We start from the raw sequence: 21,034 nt of genomic DNA on the forward strand, positions 1-21,034 counted from the left end.
GCCCTGCTATTGTGTTCTTAAAGGGTTTTACGGAGCTGGAGAAAGTTTTGATTCTTGGAGATTTTAACATTCATATTGATGATGCCTCATCTAACTCTGCAGCTGAACTTTTATCTATATCTAATTCTTTTAACTTTGTCCAACATGTCTCTGATCCGACCCATTTAAAAGGCCGTACCTTGGACCTTGTCTTTTCCTTGGGCCTCCACATTGGCAACGTGTTTGTCTAGGACGTACATTTGAGTGATCATAATTGTGTCTTTTTAAATTCAATTTTAGCTCTAAACAAACACCTATGAAGTTAAAAACTCATAGACGGATAATAACAGACTACTGCTGAGAGATTCTCGATTGTGCTTGACAGTTCTCCACTTTTTACTGGAAATGATGTAAATAATCTCATTCAGTCCTTTAATAGAGAATGCAAATCCATTTTGGATCAAGTATACGGTGTACATTTTAGGACATCGTCAGGTATCAGACAAAAAATTGTCAGGTGTCAGTTGTCAAAAAAAATTGTCAGGTATCAGAAAAAAAATTGTCAGGTGTCAGAAAAAAAATTGTCAGGTGTCAGACAAAAAATTGTCAGGTGTCAGACAAAAAGTTGTCAGGTGTCAGAAAAAAAATTGTCAGGTGTCAAAAAAAAATTGTCAGGTATCAGAACACAAGGTACCAGAGAGAAAATCTTCCTGCAGGTGGCGCTGTTGTCATGTCCCACCCGAATTGATTTCCAAATACGTCATCAACGTGTGACCGTGGGAGAGCGTAAGGTCATTGACCTCACCGGAGTTTTACCGTGGTTCAGGCTCCTAACGACACAAGGTAAGTTTAACTTTTTCTCCCTTTTGTTCATATTTTTGCCACAGTTGTGTTATATTAAGTTGCAGTTATGTTGTGAAAGTTACATATCAGAGACGGAAAGCCAGTTTTGTACGAAACCAAATCAGTACTATTTTTGTCTGGCTAATTCATTCTAGCTAGCGACAGTGGTGAAACGTGATTCAAATTTAAACTGTTCAGTAATTGTTTTGTATACATTTCAGCAAATGGACAAGCTGAAAGCTCACGAGCAGCCTGCATCCTTTCTGTCGCTCTTTTTCTTTATTTCTCTTTTCTATATTGCTACTGTCGGGATATTTTTTGATCCCGATATGTTTTTTTCTGTTGTTGTTTTTAGACTTTGCTGCAATATGTCATCTGACGATGATGAAAGGAGTATCCGACTCTGGCTGGTTCCCATGACTGTACCAAAAATATATATATATATTTTTTTTATTAAAAAAAGAGCATTAAAAATAAATGACTAAAGTACACTTATTTATTAACTACTGTTCACCTCTTTCATATCAAAGAAGTGTATTTTTTGCTACACATGTTTTATTTGTGGGCACTGAATAGACGATGCTTTTAGTGTAATAGCCACATAAAAAGATTTAGTACTTTACTGGTTAATTACTTATGTTCAGTGTAAGAGGTGGGTGATCAATTAGACTGTTGTTGTTACACTTAACCTTTCAAGATATGATGATAATAACATTGTTCAACAAAGGCTTAAAACAAAAGGAAATCAGCTGTGCACTGAATTCATATGGGCATAAAATAAGGTAAGTCTGCATTTCAACAGTTTCCGTGACAACTCTCTAAAATGACAAAACATGCAGTTTGCATTTAATATAATGTAAGTCTGTGTTGTCTTTTAACAGTGAGAGGCATCTGAGACGAGTTTTAAAACTTCTAGGGTTGAAGCGAAGATGCCCCTAACGACCTTTTACTGAAATCCACAAAGCTGTGGAGGTAAGCGTTAAAACATCAGTGCAAAAAATATATATTTTCCTGAAGTCTGTGTCATGAGCTATTGTAGAAACAATAAATGTTATTTTCTGTAGTGATTTAAAAAAAAAAACATTCAATTGTCTGTTTGTTTGTTTCTTAGAGTGAGATGAAACAGTGGTCTCCTGAACAAGGAATCAGGGCAATGGTAAGCTTTCAGCTTGTCCATTTGCTGAAATGTATACAAAACAATTACTGAACAGTTTAAATTTGAATCACGTTTCACCACTGTCGCTAGCTAGAATGAATTAGCCAGACAAAAATAGTACTGATTTGGTTTCGTACAAAACTGGCTTTCCGTCTCTGATATGTAACTTTCACAACATAACTGCAACTTAATATAACACAACTGTGGCAAAAATATGAACAAAAGGGAGAAAAAGTTAAACTTACCTTGTGTCGTTAGGAGCCTGAACCACGGTAAAACTCCGGTGAGGTCAATGACCTTACGCTCTCCCACGGTCACACGTTGATGACGTATTTGGAAATCAATTCGGGTGGGACATGACAACAGCGCCACCTGCAGGAAGATTTTCTCTCTGGTACCTTGTGTTCTGATACCTGACAATTTTTTGTCTGACACCTGACAATTTTTTGTCTGATACCTGACGATATCCTAAAATGTACACCGTACAAGTAGCACCTATTAAAACAAGCTCTGCCTTACAAGAAAAGACATGCCCTTGGATAAATGACTCTATCTTAAACTTAAGGAGAATATGCCGCAAAACAGAACGACTATGGAAGAAAACCAAACTTGAAGTACAGAGGCTCCATCTTCGAGATCTTATGCTCTCCTTTAATGATGCGGTGAAAAATGTTAGATCAGAATATTTTTCTAGACTCATATCAAAAAACAAGAGAAATCCCAAGATTCTTTTTGACTAAATCAGTGCTATTGTATCCCCAGACGTGGTACCTTTAGATAGACAAACAGTAATAAACTCAGATTTTTTGTTGATAAGATCAAAGAAATCAATGCTAAAATCTCCCCAAAACTTTCTTGTTCTCTGAGTGAGGCACTCCCTTTGCACTCCTGGTCAACTTTTACAGCTGTGACTTATGATGAAATAGCAGCCCTGTTGGACAAAATGAAGCCATCTTCAAGCCCCTCAGATATTATCCCCACTAAGCTTTTCATCAATGCTTTTGATACCATTGGTCCTTGGGTTGTGAACCTTTTTAATGTTTCTCTTCAGACTGGGGTGTTCCCCAGCTTTTTTAAATATGCCATTGTGGAACCAGGGCTCAAAAAAACCTAACCTGGATCCAACTCTACTTTAACATTTTAGACCTATCTCCAAACTCCCATTTATGTTAAAACTCTTTGAGAAGGCAGTTGCTGTCCAACTTACAGCATACTTGGAAAAACACAACATCTATGACCGTTTCCAATCTGGTTTTCGTAAAATGCATTCCCGGTAAACAGACAGAGACCTAGTAGGGATGTCTGGCTCTGTTCTAGACTGGTTTTCATCTTACATATCTGAAAGGAGTTTTAGTGTGTCTGCAAACTAGATCATGTCAGAATCTACAGAGTTGCTGTGTGGAGTTCCTCAGGGCTCCGTGCTGGGACCTATTCTGTTTTTAATATACATTCTTCCTTTAAGCCAGATAATACAGCAGTTTCCTGAAGTATCTTATCATCTTTTTGATATTCAGCTATACTATTCATTTAAGCCTTCTGAAGCTCTCTCTGCTTTGATTGACTGTTTAACCAACATTAACCCTTTAGAGCCGATCGGAGCGGACACGCTCTGTTTTGCGTAACTATTTTTAAATCCCGGTAGCACTGCAACCACGTAAGCTAGCGCAAAAATTTGTTTTGCATATGAAACCGGAGGAGTTGTACTTACATCTTATGCCATCAGCTTGTCCTAGGTCACGGTTTCCTTCCACACAAAGCTTAGCAAAAACTGCATAAAAAAGAGCTTGCAGCAACAAAAACATAATATTCCAGAAACACGCTTTGCCGATCCGATCAGCTGTTCATAACACTTCCTACGTTGGAATAGACGTCAGCGCGAACTTTTGCATTTCCGCCATTACCTGCCCGAAACCGGAAGTGACGTCATTTTCGCGGAAATGTAATCTTTTTTACCATCAGGGCCTCAGGGCCTATACTGGTCTTTTTAAAAGTTATCTTTGACTTTATGACTTTCTGTGTCGTTTCTGGGATGCTTAGGACTCATATTGCACTGCTGGAAATAGTTTATTTTGATGCATATGCTGCTTTTTTGCAAATTTGCAGTATAATATTTATTTTTTTCCTGCAGTGTATAAAAATTGGTGTATTTCAAAAATAAAACTATGAAGACACTCAAAATAAATTTCCTGTGGTGGGAAACTATTTTGTGCAACTTTTTTGTATTTACAGTTTTGAGGGATAAGCCTCTTAAATTTCTCCAAGTAGAAATATATGTTAAAAAAGCAAAAACGATTTTCAATTTTTTTTTGTTTATTGCACTTTTTTGCAATTTATGTAATTACTATGCACTTAATGAATACATATTATTAAAATCTGGGCTATAATGGTTGTATTGATGTATAGCAACTTGAAATGCTCCCAAAAATGGCTCCACAGCATGTAAAAATATAATATAAGCTCTGGCGAACTTGGCTTTATGGTAGGTCTTAAAGGGTTAAACAATGGTTGAACAATAATTGCTTATAGCTAAACCCAGTCAAAACAGAAACTTTGATTATTGCACCAGACAGTGGAATACCTGATATTAAACAGCGACTGGGTGATTTAGGTTCCTCGCAGAAGCATCCATCCATCCATCCATTTTCTTCCGCTTATCCGGGGCCGGGTCGCGGGGACAGCAGCCCTCTCTTGGCTCTTGGCGAAGGCGGTCGCACTTTTCTCCTCTCCTCCTTCCCCTTATCTTCCCTGCTTAGCCTCTTGTGTCCTTGTCTTGTCTCGTGTGTATTACTTTCCCTCGAACAATCTCTCACTGTCGTTCTCTAAAACCTAAAAGAGAATTATGGATTTGATCAACTGGTCTCTGAATGCTATTGACACCCTTTTCTCAACGAGAAGTCTGGGTTCAGGAGAGCCCGAGTGCCCTGGAGGGACTTTACCTGCCGGATACACGATGGACGGGTGGCAGAACTGGAGGATCATGTGCCTGGCGGGACTGTTGATTGAGGACGCTGAAGATATCTACCTATTCGGAACCATGATAACAGGGTTCTTGCTGATCGGAGCTGGCTTGGCCCTGGCTTATCGGAGAATTAAGAGAGCGGAACCAGCTGTTCAAACCCCCCCAAGGCTGCCCGCTGGAATTGAAGCGATGGGACGAGGCGCGACCTCTCACAACGAACGCAGCATGGTTAACACCTTGAAGGCGCTTACAGCTGCCGTGAAGACTCAAAATAACACCATTGAGCGTATATTGGGATACATCAAAGAGAGGCCTGCTCAAAATGAGACCCTTGAGCGAAAGTTGGATCACATCGCAGAACGGCTCACTGCAGTTGTGGGGTCTCAGAATCACAAGAATGACAACACCACGGAACAGAAGTTTGATACCATCATGGGGAGGCTCGCGGTTCTCCAACGGGAGATTGAGAGACCAGTGTCGGAGTGTTAAAGAACAGCTTTGAAATTCTCCTGAGCTGCTCGTATAAAAGAAAAATCAACAACATCAACATGCGGACACCACGGCGCCAGCTGCACGGGCCCAAGGCTGGAGCTGAACAAAAACTCCCTGATAACGACTGTGTGATGACTATTCTTCCCATCCCATGCAAGGCCACCTGGGTTGGCTAGCAGACTGTTTACTTAGCCTGATAGGGTGAAAGACACTGTCTCAGCTGAACTATGGACACACACATACACTTACACTGATAAGCACTCACACATCCCCCCTCCCCTTCCAATGCCTTCGATGCTTGTTGCCTCCTGGGAACACGAGGCAGGTCTGGGCCCACGCTGGAGAGTCGGCGCAGTGGCAGGATGGCTGCTGTGTTGCCTGGGATTACTCTTTATCCCCTACCCAACCCTGTTGCTGGTCGCGTGCTCTATAATGTTGCACTGTGGACATTTATGTTTTTTTCTCTGCAGAGGAGTTTTCTTGTTTCCTGTTCTCATGCTGTCCTCCTGTAGCCCAGCATGAGTAGAGGTCTCTTTTTTTCCTCTTGTACTTGTCCCATTGTAGTGTACATTTCAGTGTTTTTTCTGTAATGCAACCGTTCTCTGACTTGTATCCCCATGCATGTGATGTCTGTGTTGTGTGTGTAAGGTCGGGGGGCGGGTTCATTCCACTGCAGGGCAACCTGCCACTGCATGTGGCGAATAAATTTGAACTTGAACTTGAGCAGAGGAGCCCAGACCTCCCTCTCCCCAGCCACCTCCTCCAGCTTGAACACCAAGGACTTCCCAGGCCAGCCGAGAGATATAAGCATGTCCAGCGTGTCCTTGGTCTGCCACAGGGCTTCCTCCAGGTGGTACATGCCCAGAAAACCTCACCCAGGATGCACTCAGGAGGCATCCTTGTCAGGTACCCGAACCACCTCAACTGGCTCCTTTCGATGTGGAGGAGCAGTGGCTCTATTCTGAGCCCCTCCAGAATGGCCAAACTTCTCACCCTATCTCTAAGGGAGAGGCCAGCCACCCTTCGGAGGAAGGCCATTTCTGCCGTTTGTATCCGCGATCTCGTTCTTTCGGTCACTACCCACAGCTCGTGACCATAGGTGAGGGTAGGGACGTAGATCGACTGCTAAATTAAGAGCTTTGCTTTTACACTCCGCTCTCTCTTCACCACAACAGACCGGTAGAGGGTCCGCATCGCTGCGGCCGCTTCACCAATCCATCTCCCAGAACCAGAACCTTAGAAATCTAGGTGTTATTGTTGATAAAGCTTTTTCTTTGGAGGGACATTTAAATCAGATAGTAAGAACCTGCTTTTTTCATTTAAGGAACATTTCAAAACTTAGATCCATTGTGTCAACAAGTGAACTCGAGATGATAATCCATGCTTTTGACTCATATGACCCCCTGTTTTTGGCTGCACTGGCTACCAATCCGATTTAGGTTCCATTTTAGAATTCTAGTTTTAACTTTTAGAGTCTAAAAGTTAAAACTAGAATTCTAAAATGGAACCTAAATCGGATTGGTAGCCAGTGCAGCCAAAAACAGGGGGTCATATGAGGCAAAAGGAAAGAGAGAAGAGAAGGCCCTGTAATGCTCTAAAATTTAGAGCATTACAGGGCCTTCTCTTCTCTCTTTCCTCAGCTTTCCTGTCCCTATCAAACATAAATCCAGTTTTCTGTCTCTGAGACAGGTTTATTTTGGTTTGAGCCTTTCTCTGTATTATTGTAGGGTCTCTCAGTTTGCATATATGTGACTGCTGTTGTGATTTGCTGTTATACAAGTAAAACTAAATTGACTGAAATGAATTGATGAAAATCTCCTTCATGCTTTGGACCTCATATTTGGACTTCCACTGTAAAGCTACACACAACTTCTGCTCTTTGATTCAACTCCCTTGAGTCTCTTATCTGCTTAAATTGTCATCAAACAACAAGGCAGCTGGTCTCAGCTAGCAATGAAAGCCAGACAGTTGTCTAATTACTTTTGATGCTCTGAAAATGGAATAGCCTGTTCAGATTTAGAATTCAGCCACATGCAGTAAAACTGAACAGAGAGAACGTCACAAAGTAAATGGTTATTAACCCAGAGTATATCAAGGCAGCAAATTCTTCAATGGCTAAGTCAGTCATCTGAGCATGCTTTATGGTTACTAAATACACAACTGAATGAAACAAGCAGCAACTGAAGGTTAGCTGCAGCAAAGGCTTGGCATCTGAAAAGGAGGAAACACAGCATTTGGTGATGTCCATAGGTCTTAGACTTTAAACAAGGATTCCGTGTAATTAAAATTATATTAATTTTAAATATTGTTTGATTTAAAATCCACTGTGGTAGTTTATAAAAGCCAAATATTTTTTAAAAAGTATACTTGTCTATATTCCTATAAGCACTTTTATAAAACAACTACACTAGAAAAAGTCAGCAATCAGATTTGATCAAGTGCTTGTCAGTGGAATGAAATGGCTTGATCTGCTGGAGTGGGAGTAAGATTAATGTCTGTGTGTCTGTGTTTCCTTTTGGTTCCCAACTCACATAAAACAGGGGCAGAATGCAACTCTGTTGCCCCAAAGGACAACGGCTATACTAAAACCTTAATGTTTTATAATGTTTTGATTGAAACATGATGATATCAGCTGTTTTTAATAGATCATTTTTGCTGATGTCAGCATTTTTAACATGGGAATCTAATGTAGTAAGTTAATCTTTTTGTGTTGTTCTGTCATATAATGTCAAATTGAAAGAATAGTTCTTTAAAGAGCTTAAACAAAGAAAGAACTTTTGTCTCCCAATGACTAATATATTGCTTTAAAGTTTGGAGATGGAAACAAAAAGATGTTTCCTAATGTGTGGCCCTGATCTTTGACCTATGACCTTGAAGCATTACATACCAAATGCCGTGATGGGAATAACAGCGTAAAAAGTAACGGAGTTACTAACGCCCCTACTTTTTTCAGTAACAAGTACTCTAACTAATTACTATTTCTAACGTTACAACACCGTTACTAACAAGAAAATGCGGTGCGGTCACGTTACTATTTTTCAACAAACAGACGGTTGAAGCTGTGTTTTATGGCGTTATTTTTTGCCACTATTCTGGGCGCACATAAAAAAAAAAATTTGAACGCACGTAAAAAAAATTGCAGGTGCAAGTGTTGCATTTTGAGGAGAAATTTATTTTGAGTGAAGAAAAACTACATTTGAGTGAACAAAATTCATTGCTGCATGCAAAAAATGTGTTTCAGTGTTTGCTATTATCCATACACACACAATAGCAGCCCCTCTCGCTCAGTTTTTGCATTTGCGCTCGCTCGCAATGTGTTGCTTGCGCTCTCAACATTTCTGCCCGTGCGCGTTCAACTCTTTCTGTACACCATTATATTTGTGCCACAAAACCAGCCAATCACAGACTTGGATGCAAAAAAATCTGATTGACTGTTTTGGTCTCCAATAAGCTCGAAATGCAATATCCCAGAATCCATTTCGTCCAAAACTCAAACGAGGCAGTGGCGGAGGAACACAGAGTGGCGGAGTTTGAAATATTACTCTTTCTGGGTCACAAAATAAACTTTTAAGATATTTTCATGCGAGAATGGTGCTGTGTAAACTTAAAATATCTGACCGATTTATCAAGGCATCACATATTTGCAATAGTGCTCTAACGTTTACGGAGATGCCTGTTACCCACCAGCTGACTGCATAGCTGGACTGGCCTTATAATACTTTCTAAGGATATTCATTGATGACATTAAATACATTGAAATATTGTACTTTGTAGGTAGGGTTCTGACATAAACGGTAGTAACCAGACCGAAAAGCAGCGCACATTTCAGTGCTTTTTTCTGTGCTTTTTTTCCTGAGATGTCATACACTTTGGATTCTAGCCAGTCATTTTACCTTCCGAGGATAGTAGGCGGGACCAGGTATGTACGTTCTTTTAGAGCAGAGCTACAGATTAAAAATGCCCAAAGCGAAGCGGTCAAAAGTCTGGCTGTACTTCACAGCAAAAGATGCAAACTCAGCAGCCTGCAACAAATGCTTTAAGGTGATACTGTGATACTATGCAAAGGAGGTAACACCTCGAATCTGATGAAACACCTGGCGACGTATAGCATTTTGTTAAAAGCCGAGAAATGCACCGTATTTGATAACTTGCTGCGAGACCTCACACCGTTCACATCTACTGTGGGTGGGTTGCCTGTTATCAGACCCGGAGTTAGCAACATCCCCCAAAAACCCAAAGATTAGAGTCCTGGCCCCTAGCCCTGCCAGTGTAGCAGAAATGATGAGGATGATGATGGCAGCAGCAGCCATTCTTCTCTGCGTGAGCAGCTTAATGTTGTTCGTGTGTAATTTACGTTGAGTAGGCTAACCACGTTATTAAATTAATACATGTAAGGTGAACTAGCAAACACCTTTGTAGTTACATGCGGCTGTCTTCTTGTTTGATGGCAGATACTCCCTTCACCCTGGCCAAAAAGGCTAAAATGACCAAAGAAAAAGTGGAAAACAGCTAAACATGAGAGGTTTTTGGACAAAGTTTGTGTTTTTTCCATTGATTAAGCACTGCTTCCAGCCAAGAGTGATGCCATATATGCCCCATAGCTGCAGAAAAAGCTAACATTGTTATCTTTTTACAGATAACAATGTTATCTTTAAAAACAGCTGAACATGAGAGGTTTTTGGACCAATTTTGTGTTCTCCATTCTTTAAGCGCCGGTTCCAGCACAGTTTAAGCACCGGCACCGTTTCAAAAGTACCGGTTTGGTACTGGTATCGGATAAAACCTAAACGATACCCATCCCTATTTGTAGGTGGTCCTAAAAGATTCACAGCCTGTGCAACTGCTGCACTTCTCCTGCATGTGCAAGGCTGGAAAAGCTCTGTCCAACCATTGTGTTGCTCTTCTGTTTCAATTCCGATGTTAAGCTGCACTGAAGGTGAACAACAGTGGCATAAGCCCAGAGTTATGGTGAGTGCAATGATCGCAATATTTTTAATGTAACTTTATATTTTATAATTAATTTTTACCATATTGTAATAGTGGATAAAGCCTGGCCCTGTTGAGAAGATGGCTGTGCTCTCAGCCAAACCCAAAACAAGAAAGACCGCAGAGGGTAAGTGCTTGCTACTGATGGGGTTTCAGAAATCATCACAACATTCGTTAGGGCAATAATATTTAATAAAGAATGGGGGGGGGCAACTTATTATTGTTAAAAGGCAGATTCTAGTGGCAATATAGTGAGTTATAGGGCCTAACAACTAATAAAAATGACTTGTTTCAGCATTTATAAATTTAAAGTTTTGATACGCCATGGCAAATGTAATGAATAGGAAAATCGGTCTCTTGTCCCCCAGTAGCACTATGACATCATCACATTCTATCTGAATTCTAATCTGAAAACTGAAAATCTATTTAAAATTATTATCTTTTTTGTTACATATCATTCAGGAAGTGTTTTTCGGATTTCACACCTCTAATCATTAGTCATAATGTTCATTTGTAAAAAAAAAAAAATTGCTATCATTGTGCCTGTAATTGTAGTAGATTTCGCCTTAAATTTAAAGTGTGTGTGTGTGTGTGTGCGTGTGCGTGTGTGTAGTGTACCAAACTTTCTCTGATGCTGACTGGCCTGTGATCTGTTTGGCAAGGTGCAACAAGGAAGTCCACTTTCTTATCAGCAACCAGCCAAAGAGAAAGTGCAGACTCTTCATAATGCTCCACCTCCACCATCATTGCCACTGCAAGACTACAGACTGAAACCATCAGAGTGCATGTTTGTCTTTTCCAGGAAGCAACAGCTGCACATGAAAAGTCTGGAGGTGAGCATAGAATATGCTACGCGAGACCAGAGTGAGTGTGCCGATTGGTATAATGTGCGGAGACCATGAGTCGCTGCATCTCATTTTAGAGAGATCTGTCATGTGAGCAAACACTGGATTGGTGCATCACCAGATGGTATCATTTTTGACCCCTTGGAGCAACCTCAGTTTGGCCTAGTAGAAATGAAATGTCCAAACATTAGAAGTTATGTAGATGCACCTTACCTCAAGGTCATCAGTGGGGCATTGCAGCTTAAACCAACACATGCCTGTTATTGGCAAGTTCAGGGCCAGCTGCTAACTACAGTTATGAGTTGGTGCAATTTTGTAGTCTCCACTCAAAAATATGTTTTCATACAAAGAATACAGAGGGATGAGGGTTTGATGGAGACATTCCTGACTTTAATGTCATAAACTTACATGGTGGGCAAGGGCCATTGTATTATTTACCTGTTGTTTTGATCAAAATAGAAAGCTGTTGGTAAAAGTAGGTTTGGTGAAGAGTTCACACAGACTAGTTTTGTGTTAGTATTAATATTGGCAGTGTTTGTGTTCAAATCATGGTTTTTTTGTTGAAATAAATTTGATATCTTTACTGTTATAAATCTCAAAGTATGTCAAATAAAGTTGATAATTTGAAATCTATGTGTGTTTTTCTTTCAGAATTCCAGGGAAACAGTATTTAGCATCTTTAGAAAATCTATTGCAGTCAATAAGAAGCGCACAGAATGGAGCAATAGACAATGCGGTTAAAGTAAGGCAGTTTTATTTGCAGAGTTACAGTAAAACATCAAGTGATTTATTATTGAACTTTAACCAGGAAAGGGGGTGTGTTAGCTGTTTATCAATTCTACTTAGTAAAAAAAATTTGCTACTTCCATTGTTGGGAGGTAACTAAATACATGAATTTAGAGTAATAACAATATTCTAAAGATATTCAAAGTATTCAGAATACAGTACTCTGATTAGACAAAGTAATGGAATATGCTACAAAATACATTTAAAGGCAAGAATTCAGTATTCAGTAACTAAATACAATTGTAAAGTATTCTTCCAACACTGGCTACTTCTCCCACATACTACAAAATACACTACACTACACACATTTCAAGCTTTTAATCAACCACCCATTTTTTGACCAGGGGTCCATATTGATAATTTGTGAGGAGACATGCAACAGTAAAAATTTGGTTCATACTCCCAGAAATGGAGAGAGGGATGACAGTGTCAAAAAGTTTGTTTTCTTTAACCCTCCTGATGAGCCTCTCCACGTAGACCCTAAAACGTGCAATGGACTGGGTTCTAAGGACATCCATCTCTGACATTTGAGCTTGCTTGGACAAAAAAGCTGGGCGATGGACTTTCCGGGCACTAGCTTATCTACCAGAAACCCTTTGTCCACCATTATATCCATCTCAGGCGTTAGGAGGGAGGTGATGCCGGAGTGACGGAAAATCTTATTCTCACTGATGGAGCCTTCAAAAAGTGCTGAGGCAAATGTCATTGCTCCATGGGGGGACATGCCAATAAGTGCTTTGAAAGTGCAGTGTGTCTTGTAAGTTGAAAATACCTCACTCTGGAGCAGAAGGGAGGAGGGTGTTTGGCACCTCATTTCAGTACAGTCAAGAATGACCTGGGTATTTTTATAAGTCCCACTGAAATCCATGGGGCAGTTTGCTCTCACTCTGCCAGGTGCAATCCAGATGGAGACAGATCCAAGCAAAGTGTACAAAAGTTGGACCATGACACAAGTATTCTACTCACCGTAGATCTGTGAATGTTAAAGTTGTGACAAAGCTCCCTTTGTGCCGGTTGCCAGATAATTCAGGAACAAGAAGAGCTCATCAAATGGCAACAATTTCTGGAAGAGAAAAAAAAATGCTGCAGTCATAAAAATGCGCAACACACACAGATCAAGCAGGTAGTAATTTTGTAGAATTTACAGTTGGTCTGTTTACAGGGCTCTCGGTGGATGTGCTGGTGGAAAGGCTCTTCTGACCACTGGTGACCCTCACCATCCTTCTTGTTGCCTCTTGGATTAGATTCCAAAAGGCCATCAAATGCTCATATGACGGAAATCTGCATTTAAATGGTGAAATTTTTTTTTTTCTGCAGCTATTGATAAATTTCAGATGAAATTATAACTTTCTATTGGTCAATGTAATACAGATCGGAGGTAAGTTACACTAATATTGTTAAAGTGATGAGGGCTAGAAACAAAAACCAACTTCAGCCTCGTGTTAAAATACACATTTGTGTAATGTTATTAAGGCCATGGGTCACTAGCTCCCAAACTCCGGGTCGCTCTGTCTTTTTTGAAAAAATTATTCCAGTGGAATAAGGAGGGAACAACTTTCAGCTGAGGACAACGTTTCCCAGAGGAAGACACGACACTCTCCAGTCTCAAAATGCCGACTACACACTTTAGAGCTGGTCGTAACTGTGAAGCTGTCCCCATTGATTTTTATCAGTCATTTTGCACGCAATTCAGGATCTTTGGGAAATGAGTGGAAACGTAACATCTTGTTGAATCTTCCCCCAGCAGTACACAGCGGGACACAGCAATGGTGAGCGTTCCCACCTTCTGCTATTTGTAATTTAAAGCAATCTTTCCGTTTCGGTATTTTGGAAATGCTTTTGGAGTCCATCTTCGCAGTAGCGATTGACCGCAAAATAAAGGTACCAGAAATGTACAACTTCCCAATGCTAACTTCCCTTAAAACAGGAAGTTAGCATTTTCTCGTGCACAGGGTCTATTGGGGATACCGGGCATTTGCCCGGTGGGCTGATGGTGATTTTGCATTTCGTCATTTCGAGCTGATTTGAGACCAAAACAGCCAATCAGATTTTTTTGCATCCAAGTCTGTGATTGGCTGGTTTTGCGGCACAAATATAACGGTGTACAGAAAGAGTTGAACGCGCACGGGCAACACATTGCAAGCAAGCGCAAATGCAAAAACTGAGCGGGAGGGGCTGCTATTGTGTTTGTGTGTATGGATAATAGCAAACACTGAAATACATTTTTTGCATGCAGCAATGAATTTTGTTCACTCAAATTTAGCTTTTCTTCGCTCAAAATAAATTTCTCCTCAAAATGCAACACTTGCACCTGCAATTTTTTTTTATGTGCACTCAGAATAGTGGCACAAAAATAACACCATAGTGTTCAGCTTACTGCACCTTATATCAGTTGCATGGAAGTAGCTGTAATTAATCTGGGCGCTACAGCTGCGCACACTCCCGCGGGCGGCAATCACTTTCTGGCTGACTATCACTTTTTGGCACAACACCTGGAGCTAAGGGGGCAAAACAATCGCATGAGTGCTGCTGTTTGACTGAGGAAGAATAAAGTTGTCGTGGTAAGCCAATCACATGACCACTTTAAGATGACAAGCAACAAGGTGATATTTATCAGTTTTTAAATTGTGTTGATAGGCCACGCAAAACCAGAGTCATGATAAACAATATATATGCGACGTTTTTTCCTCAATAGTTTCGTCACGTTTACTGTCTATGTCACGGTTCTGGGTCAGTTTGACCCAGTATTTTGAGTTATGCTTTTGGTGTGTTTTGCATTTTGGGTTCTTTTCTTATTATGATGATAATGATGATTATGACTCTATGTTTCGGTTATTCTTGTTTAGGGATTAGTTCGTAGGTTTTTGTGTTCTCATGTTTATTGCAGGTTTAGTTCAGTGTCTAGTCTATCTCTCTGTGTCGTGTCTGCGTGTTTGTTTAGTGGTGTCTTGTTTCCCGTTTTACTCTGAAGGCTCATGTTCCCGTCTTATGTCAGTGTTTCTAGCTTTGCTCCTCCTGTCTTATCAGGTCTTATTCCTCCCAGCTGTGTTCCCCTTCTGGCTCTAATTTCTTGATGACTGCCTCAGTGTATTTAAGCCCAGTGTGTCTTTGTGTCAGTGTCAGATCGTCTGTTATCCTCATCTCGTATTTTCCCTTATTGTGACACTGTGTTTCATAGCCTGCTTAGTTACTCTGTGTTTATAGTTTTTTCCATAGTTCCTTCACAGAGTGCCTTAGCCTTTTTAGTTTACACAGTGTTCTCTGTCTTCTTAGTTTTCCCAGTTTCAGTGTCCCCAAGTGTTTTTGTTATGCCTGCAGCCACAATAAAGGCTTGCCTTATTTTGGAAACCTAGTTCTGTCTCCACCGTGTCTGCTCTTGGGTCTACCTCATTCCTCACGCCGGCACGCCCCGCCGTGACAGTCTAAGGACAGCGGTAGCAAGCACTCTCTGCTTATGAGCAAAAAAACAAAACAAAACAAAAAATGCCCTTTCGTGTTGGTGGAAAAATGCACCATGTCGGCCAATCAAAAATGATATGGCAACATGACATTTGGTTGTTTAGGAAGAGGGGGAAGTTTTAGGAGTGACGGCGAGAGAGAGAAAGAAAGACAGGAGAAAAATAGAGAGCGAGTTTTGAGATGTGAGAGATTTGTGACGTTTAGAGTGTTTGGAGTGTGTAGTTAATGTGTTGTCTCGTGTAGTTAGTGTGTAGTGTTGTGGATAGTTTGGTGTTGTGTGTCAGAACAATCCATAACAAATATGGGTAAATAAAATGCCCAATTATAACTTGGACCCCAGAGGGTTAAACATTTTTTAAATCAACGCAATAGTTACTTTTCAAGTAATTAATTGAAGAATCTTGTAACTCAGTTACTAACTCAGTTACTTTTTTGAAGAAGTAACTAGTAACTATAATTAATTACTTTTTCAAAGTAACTTGCCCAACACTGCCAAAATGGCATATTTGATTATCTTTATCAACCTGATTGACACAGAAGTCTGTCTCCTATAAGCTATAAAAACGTGAGATTTCAAGATATATTTATGCACTTTGTGATTTTGCGAAACTCTAAAAACATTATTGTGACATCATAGGGGGTTGTAGTGAAAAACTAAAAAGTGTGTTGTGCAGCTGCCACCTTGCTCTTTCATATCACTCACAATATTTTTTCCAAGGTCGATTTTAAACTTGGACACTAACAATGAATGTCAAGATCAAATGCTTAGCCAATGTAGCTGCTCAAGTTTGATGACGATCCATAACAAATATGGGTAAATAAAGTTGTTTTCACATTTGGTGTGACCTTGACTCGATTTTCACCAAACATGTAATCAGCTCCAGCTGTTGTTGGTATCTGGCACCACACATAATTTGATCTGGATATGTTGAAAACTGTAGATACTAGACAGCTGATAGACAGACAAACATACAAACTGACACAATAACATCACTGTGTTACTCTGATGGTTGTTCACAAAGCTCCTACACTTTTCTTGAGTTAATTTCCACCATCACACCTGCTTCATATCTCGATTGGCACGCAGTGCAGAGATGGAAGGAAAATATAGCCAGGATTTGAACTGCTGAACTCTGTTTCCGGTCCCTGTGTGTGGCTGCTCACTTGTATCTTTTTCATCGGCTTCAGCATTTGCTTTAAAATACCTTTCTTTCATCAAGAAAGACTTGAAATGGCTAATTTGAAAGGAAAATAAAGAAACTGCAGAGAGACTGACTGTTTTCATGTTGAAACGTTTAAGAGGTTTCACAATGCTTGAAGCAGCTGGGAGTTAAAATGTGAGGTGTTTCCTTATTTATACAATCCAAAAGGCATTTACAGGGACTGCTAAAGAGTGGCTACATACCCAGGAACATGGAGCATTCATTAAAATAAATGTGTACAGTCTAATAATGTTCATGTTTAACAAGAAACATTAAAAACATATTTATTAAAACATTTTTTTCGAAACTCTGAAAGAAATGGAAGCACGGTTGCTGCATTGGACCTTTACACATGCTTAACCAGGTCAGTATCACATTAGTCCTCCTTCTTCTTCTCTCTTACTTCTTTTTCCTTTTCTCTTCTTCCTTTTCTCTTTTCCTTCCTTCCTTTTTTTTTTCTTTCTCTCCACCTGGTTGCTCCATTTAGAGGTGACAAAAGTGGAAAATCTGCCTCCTTGTCACTCTATCCCCATGCAGGCCCTCTTCACGTACGTCTCCAAACTGCTCATCCTAAACTGTCTCTCTGATATACTAATTTTTTCACTGCCACCATCATAGCAGGTCTCAGAACCATCTTGTAAATTTTCCCTTTCACCCTTGCAGCTTTTACTGTGTCACAAATCACCCCAGACACTCATTTCCACACACTCCACTGTGGAGTAATAGAGCTGTTTTTTATTTTTACTATCATTCATGTTTTTACAACCAGATGAGCAGCTCCCTGGAGGCTCATTAGAACAAATGCAAGATGTGAACAGCCAATCTAGATCTGCTATTTATTGCAGGCCAGGTAGGGACCTATACAAGTAATTTTATATCAACAGAAGCTTTTTAAGGAGCTTTTAACCTATACTTGCTTAATTGCTGGAAAAAGAACTACGACAAATTAGCTTTTTACATTTGCCATCACTCACAGTTGGCAGTGTATTTATTTTCTATTGAAGTAAAAAACAGCTCTTCTGTGCTTTAAAATGCACAAATAATGTAAATAAATTTGTTTCTTTGTAATCATGAGCTAGTAAGTTATAATAAAAGTTATGAATTTAGTGATTTCACTCCAGGTCTAAGTAAGTAAGGGTTTTGCTGGCTTTTTTCTTTCCTTATGTGTTCATGTTTGCAGACCTGATCTGGTTTATTACAGTAAGCTTTACTTACTGTTTAATTTGTTTAGCTTTACTTTAAATTCAGAGTGTCACAGCTTGACCTTGCCGATATTTACAATTTGCTTCTTTGTGTTCTGCCACACCCTTTTTTTCCTAGCATCTCAGCACAACCTGAAGCAGACTTGCTGTGTCTGTTTAGCATACCTTGATCTGTTTGGCAGCAGCGGTCAGGCCTGGCCAGTGTCATTGTCCTTTGCCTACAGTGATCGCTAAATACTGTACTTGGTGTTTACAAAACTAAGAAAGGCCATCTTTAAAGAAAAGAAGCTGGCATTCTTGGGAATATTTTTAAAATATGTTCATAGCCAGTACAACGCCACCCCACCCACCCAAACCTCAAAAAACAAAGCAAAACAAAAAGCCCCCACACACTGATACTCAAAAAGAACTATAAAAATTGTGCCGCCTCACTTCTCATCTACTCACTTTTAAATGTAACTGAAAGAAGCCACAGTGAGAATTACTAGTAATCTGTCAAGATTTCACAATTTAATTATTTTTTAAATGACATTCTGGTAAACAATACAGTTATCGCCATCATTCCAGTGGCATAAGACATGAGGAAAGAGTCTTTAACAGTTTGACAAGCAGAAATGGAGCAAAACTGTCACTCAGCATGCACACAGATCTTTCACCCCCCTGACACACGGTCAGATTTACGGTGCAAATTAAGCAGAAACACACAGCAGCATTAGTGAAGCATTAAATGTCCCTGTGTTGTCTGGGAAAGGATTTATCTTCCACAGATCACACGCAGTTATTTGGCTTGGAGTTCTTGTTCACAAGGGGACACCAGAACAAGCCTCCTGATCACAGACGTAGTCCAGCTGAGGTCATTCAAAGTGCTGCACAGCTCCGACTCCTTTCCCACAGAAACAAGGAACAGTGGCTCAGAAGGCAGCAGATGCAATCTGCCGCATGATTTTCAAACACCGACCTAAGCTAGAATGAGGACTTGGCTCACATTTTTGTAGATCATTATCAGGCATATATACTACAGCAAACTATACTGAGGTTCTATTTTATACTTCACAACTTGCTGTGCCAATAACAAGGTTTTATCAAAAGGTGAGAAAAGCGTCCTATAAGCATAGGTGTGCATTTATTGCCATGTTGTCAATGACTCACTCATATCTTTGAAATCTTACTCAGGATCCATCCAAGATCCTCTGATTGTATGGGATCATTTATTCTGAGTTGGATGTTTTGGACTTGAGTAAATCTAAGATTTCCTGAGTAGCATTTTAAAAATGAACGAGCAAAAATTCCCCAAACCTTTGTGTAACTACAGGGTGGGCCATTTATATGGATACACAGTAATAATATGGGAATGGTTGGTGATATTAAAGTCCTGTTTGTGGCACATTAGTATATGTGAGGGGGCAAACTCCTCAAGATGGGTGGTGACCATGGTGGCCATTTAGAAGTCGGCCATCTTGGATACAACTTTTGTTTTTTCAATAGGAAGAGGGCCATGTGACACATCAAACTTATTGGTAATGTCACAAGAAAAACAATGGTGTGCTTGGTTTCAACGTAACTTTATTCTTTCATGAGTTATTTACAAGTTTCTGACCACTTATAAAATGTGTTCAATGTGCTGCCCATTGTGTTGGATTGTCAATACAACCCTCTTCTCCCACTCTTAGAATAGAATAGAATAGAATTCAACTTTATTGTCATTGCACAGGTACAGGGCAATGAAATGCAGTTTGCATCCATCCAGAAGTGCTTTAGTGATATAGATATATTACAATATATATTAGCAATAATATAGATATGTGAGTATATTACAGAAATGGGTCTATTATGGTATGTTATAATGTACACGGTATGAAGTATGTTGTGAATATTCTATAACTATAAGTAAGTCTTCACACACTGATAGCAACATCGCAGGAGAAATGCCAGCACAGGCATCCAGTATCCGTAGTTTCGGGTGCTGCACACCTCGTTTCTTCACACCATAGACAATTGCCTTCAGATGACCCCAAAGATAAAAGTCTAAGGGGGTCAGATCGGGAGATCTTGGGGGCCATTCAACTGGCCCATGACGACCAATCCACTTTCCAGGAAACTGTTCATCTAGGAATGCTTGGACCTGGCACCCATAATGTGGTGGTGCACCATCTTGCTGGAAAAACTCAGGGAACGTGCCAGCTTCAGTGCATAAAGAGGGAAACACATCATCATGTAGCAATTTTAAATATCCAGTGGCCTTGAGGTTTCCATTGATGAAGAATGGACCCACTATCGTTGTACCCCATATACCACACCAAACCATCACCTTTGTTGTTCCAACAGTCTTGGAGGGATCCATCCAATGTGGGTTAGTGTCAGACCAATAGCAGTGGTTTTGTTTGTTAACGTCACCATTCACATAAAAGTTTGCCTCATCACTGAACAAAATCTTCTGCGTGAACTGAGGGTCCTGTTCCAATTTTTGTTTTGCCCATTCTGCAAATTCTGTGTGCCGATTTGGGTCATCCTCGTTGAGATGCTGCAGTAGCTGGAGTTTGTAAGGGTGCCATTTGTGAGTAGCTAATATCCGCCGAAGGGATGTTTGTGCTATGCTGTGGGCTCTTGCTGAATGAAGCTAGGACAGCCACTGATGTTTCTTCATTAGTGACAGTTTTCTTGCCTCCACATTTTGGCAAATCCAACACTGAACCAGTTTCACGAAACTTAGCAAGCAGTTTGCTGACTGTAGCATGGGAGATGGGTGTTCTCGTAGGGTGTCTTGAAATCTGCTGCAATGACCCGGTTACTGCATTCACCAGATATCAACACAATTCACGTGTTAACTTCACGTGTTAACCTCTTCGACATGTCAATGGCTGTGAACAAAGAGAAACTTGTAAATAACTCATGAAAGAATAAAGTTACGTTGAAGCCAAGCACACCATTGTTTTTCTTGTGACATTACCAATAAGTTTGATGTGTCACATGGCCCTCTTCCTATTGGAAAAACAAAAGTTGTATCCAAGATGGCCGACTTCTAAATGGCCACCATGGTCACCACCCATCTTGAGGAGTTTGCCCCCTCACATATACTAATGTGCCACAAACAGGACTTTAATATCACCAACCATTCCCATGTTATT

General features: G+C 40.1%; 1 long non-coding RNA gene across 1 annotated transcript; it reads left to right on the forward strand.

Moving 5' to 3' along the window:
* Positions 1 to 645: 645 nt before the first annotated feature.
* On the forward strand, positions 646 to 1,758 carry LOC146571083 (uncharacterized). The gene is made up of 3 exons (XR_014893224.1): positions 646 to 1,215; positions 1,520 to 1,604; positions 1,704 to 1,758. It is a non-coding gene; the product is annotated as an uncharacterized LOC146571083 (long non-coding RNA).
* Positions 1,759 to 21,034: the final 19,276 nt, after the last annotated feature.

The sequence above is a fragment of the Mchenga conophoros genome, linkage group LG7 (genome assembly GCF_057382185.1).
Source record: "Mchenga conophoros isolate Kocher_MC1m ecotype Shallow Benthic linkage group LG7, M_conophoros_male_GT1.1, whole genome shotgun sequence".
NCBI classification, from domain to species: Eukaryota; Metazoa; Chordata; class Actinopteri; order Cichliformes; family Cichlidae; genus Mchenga; species Mchenga conophoros.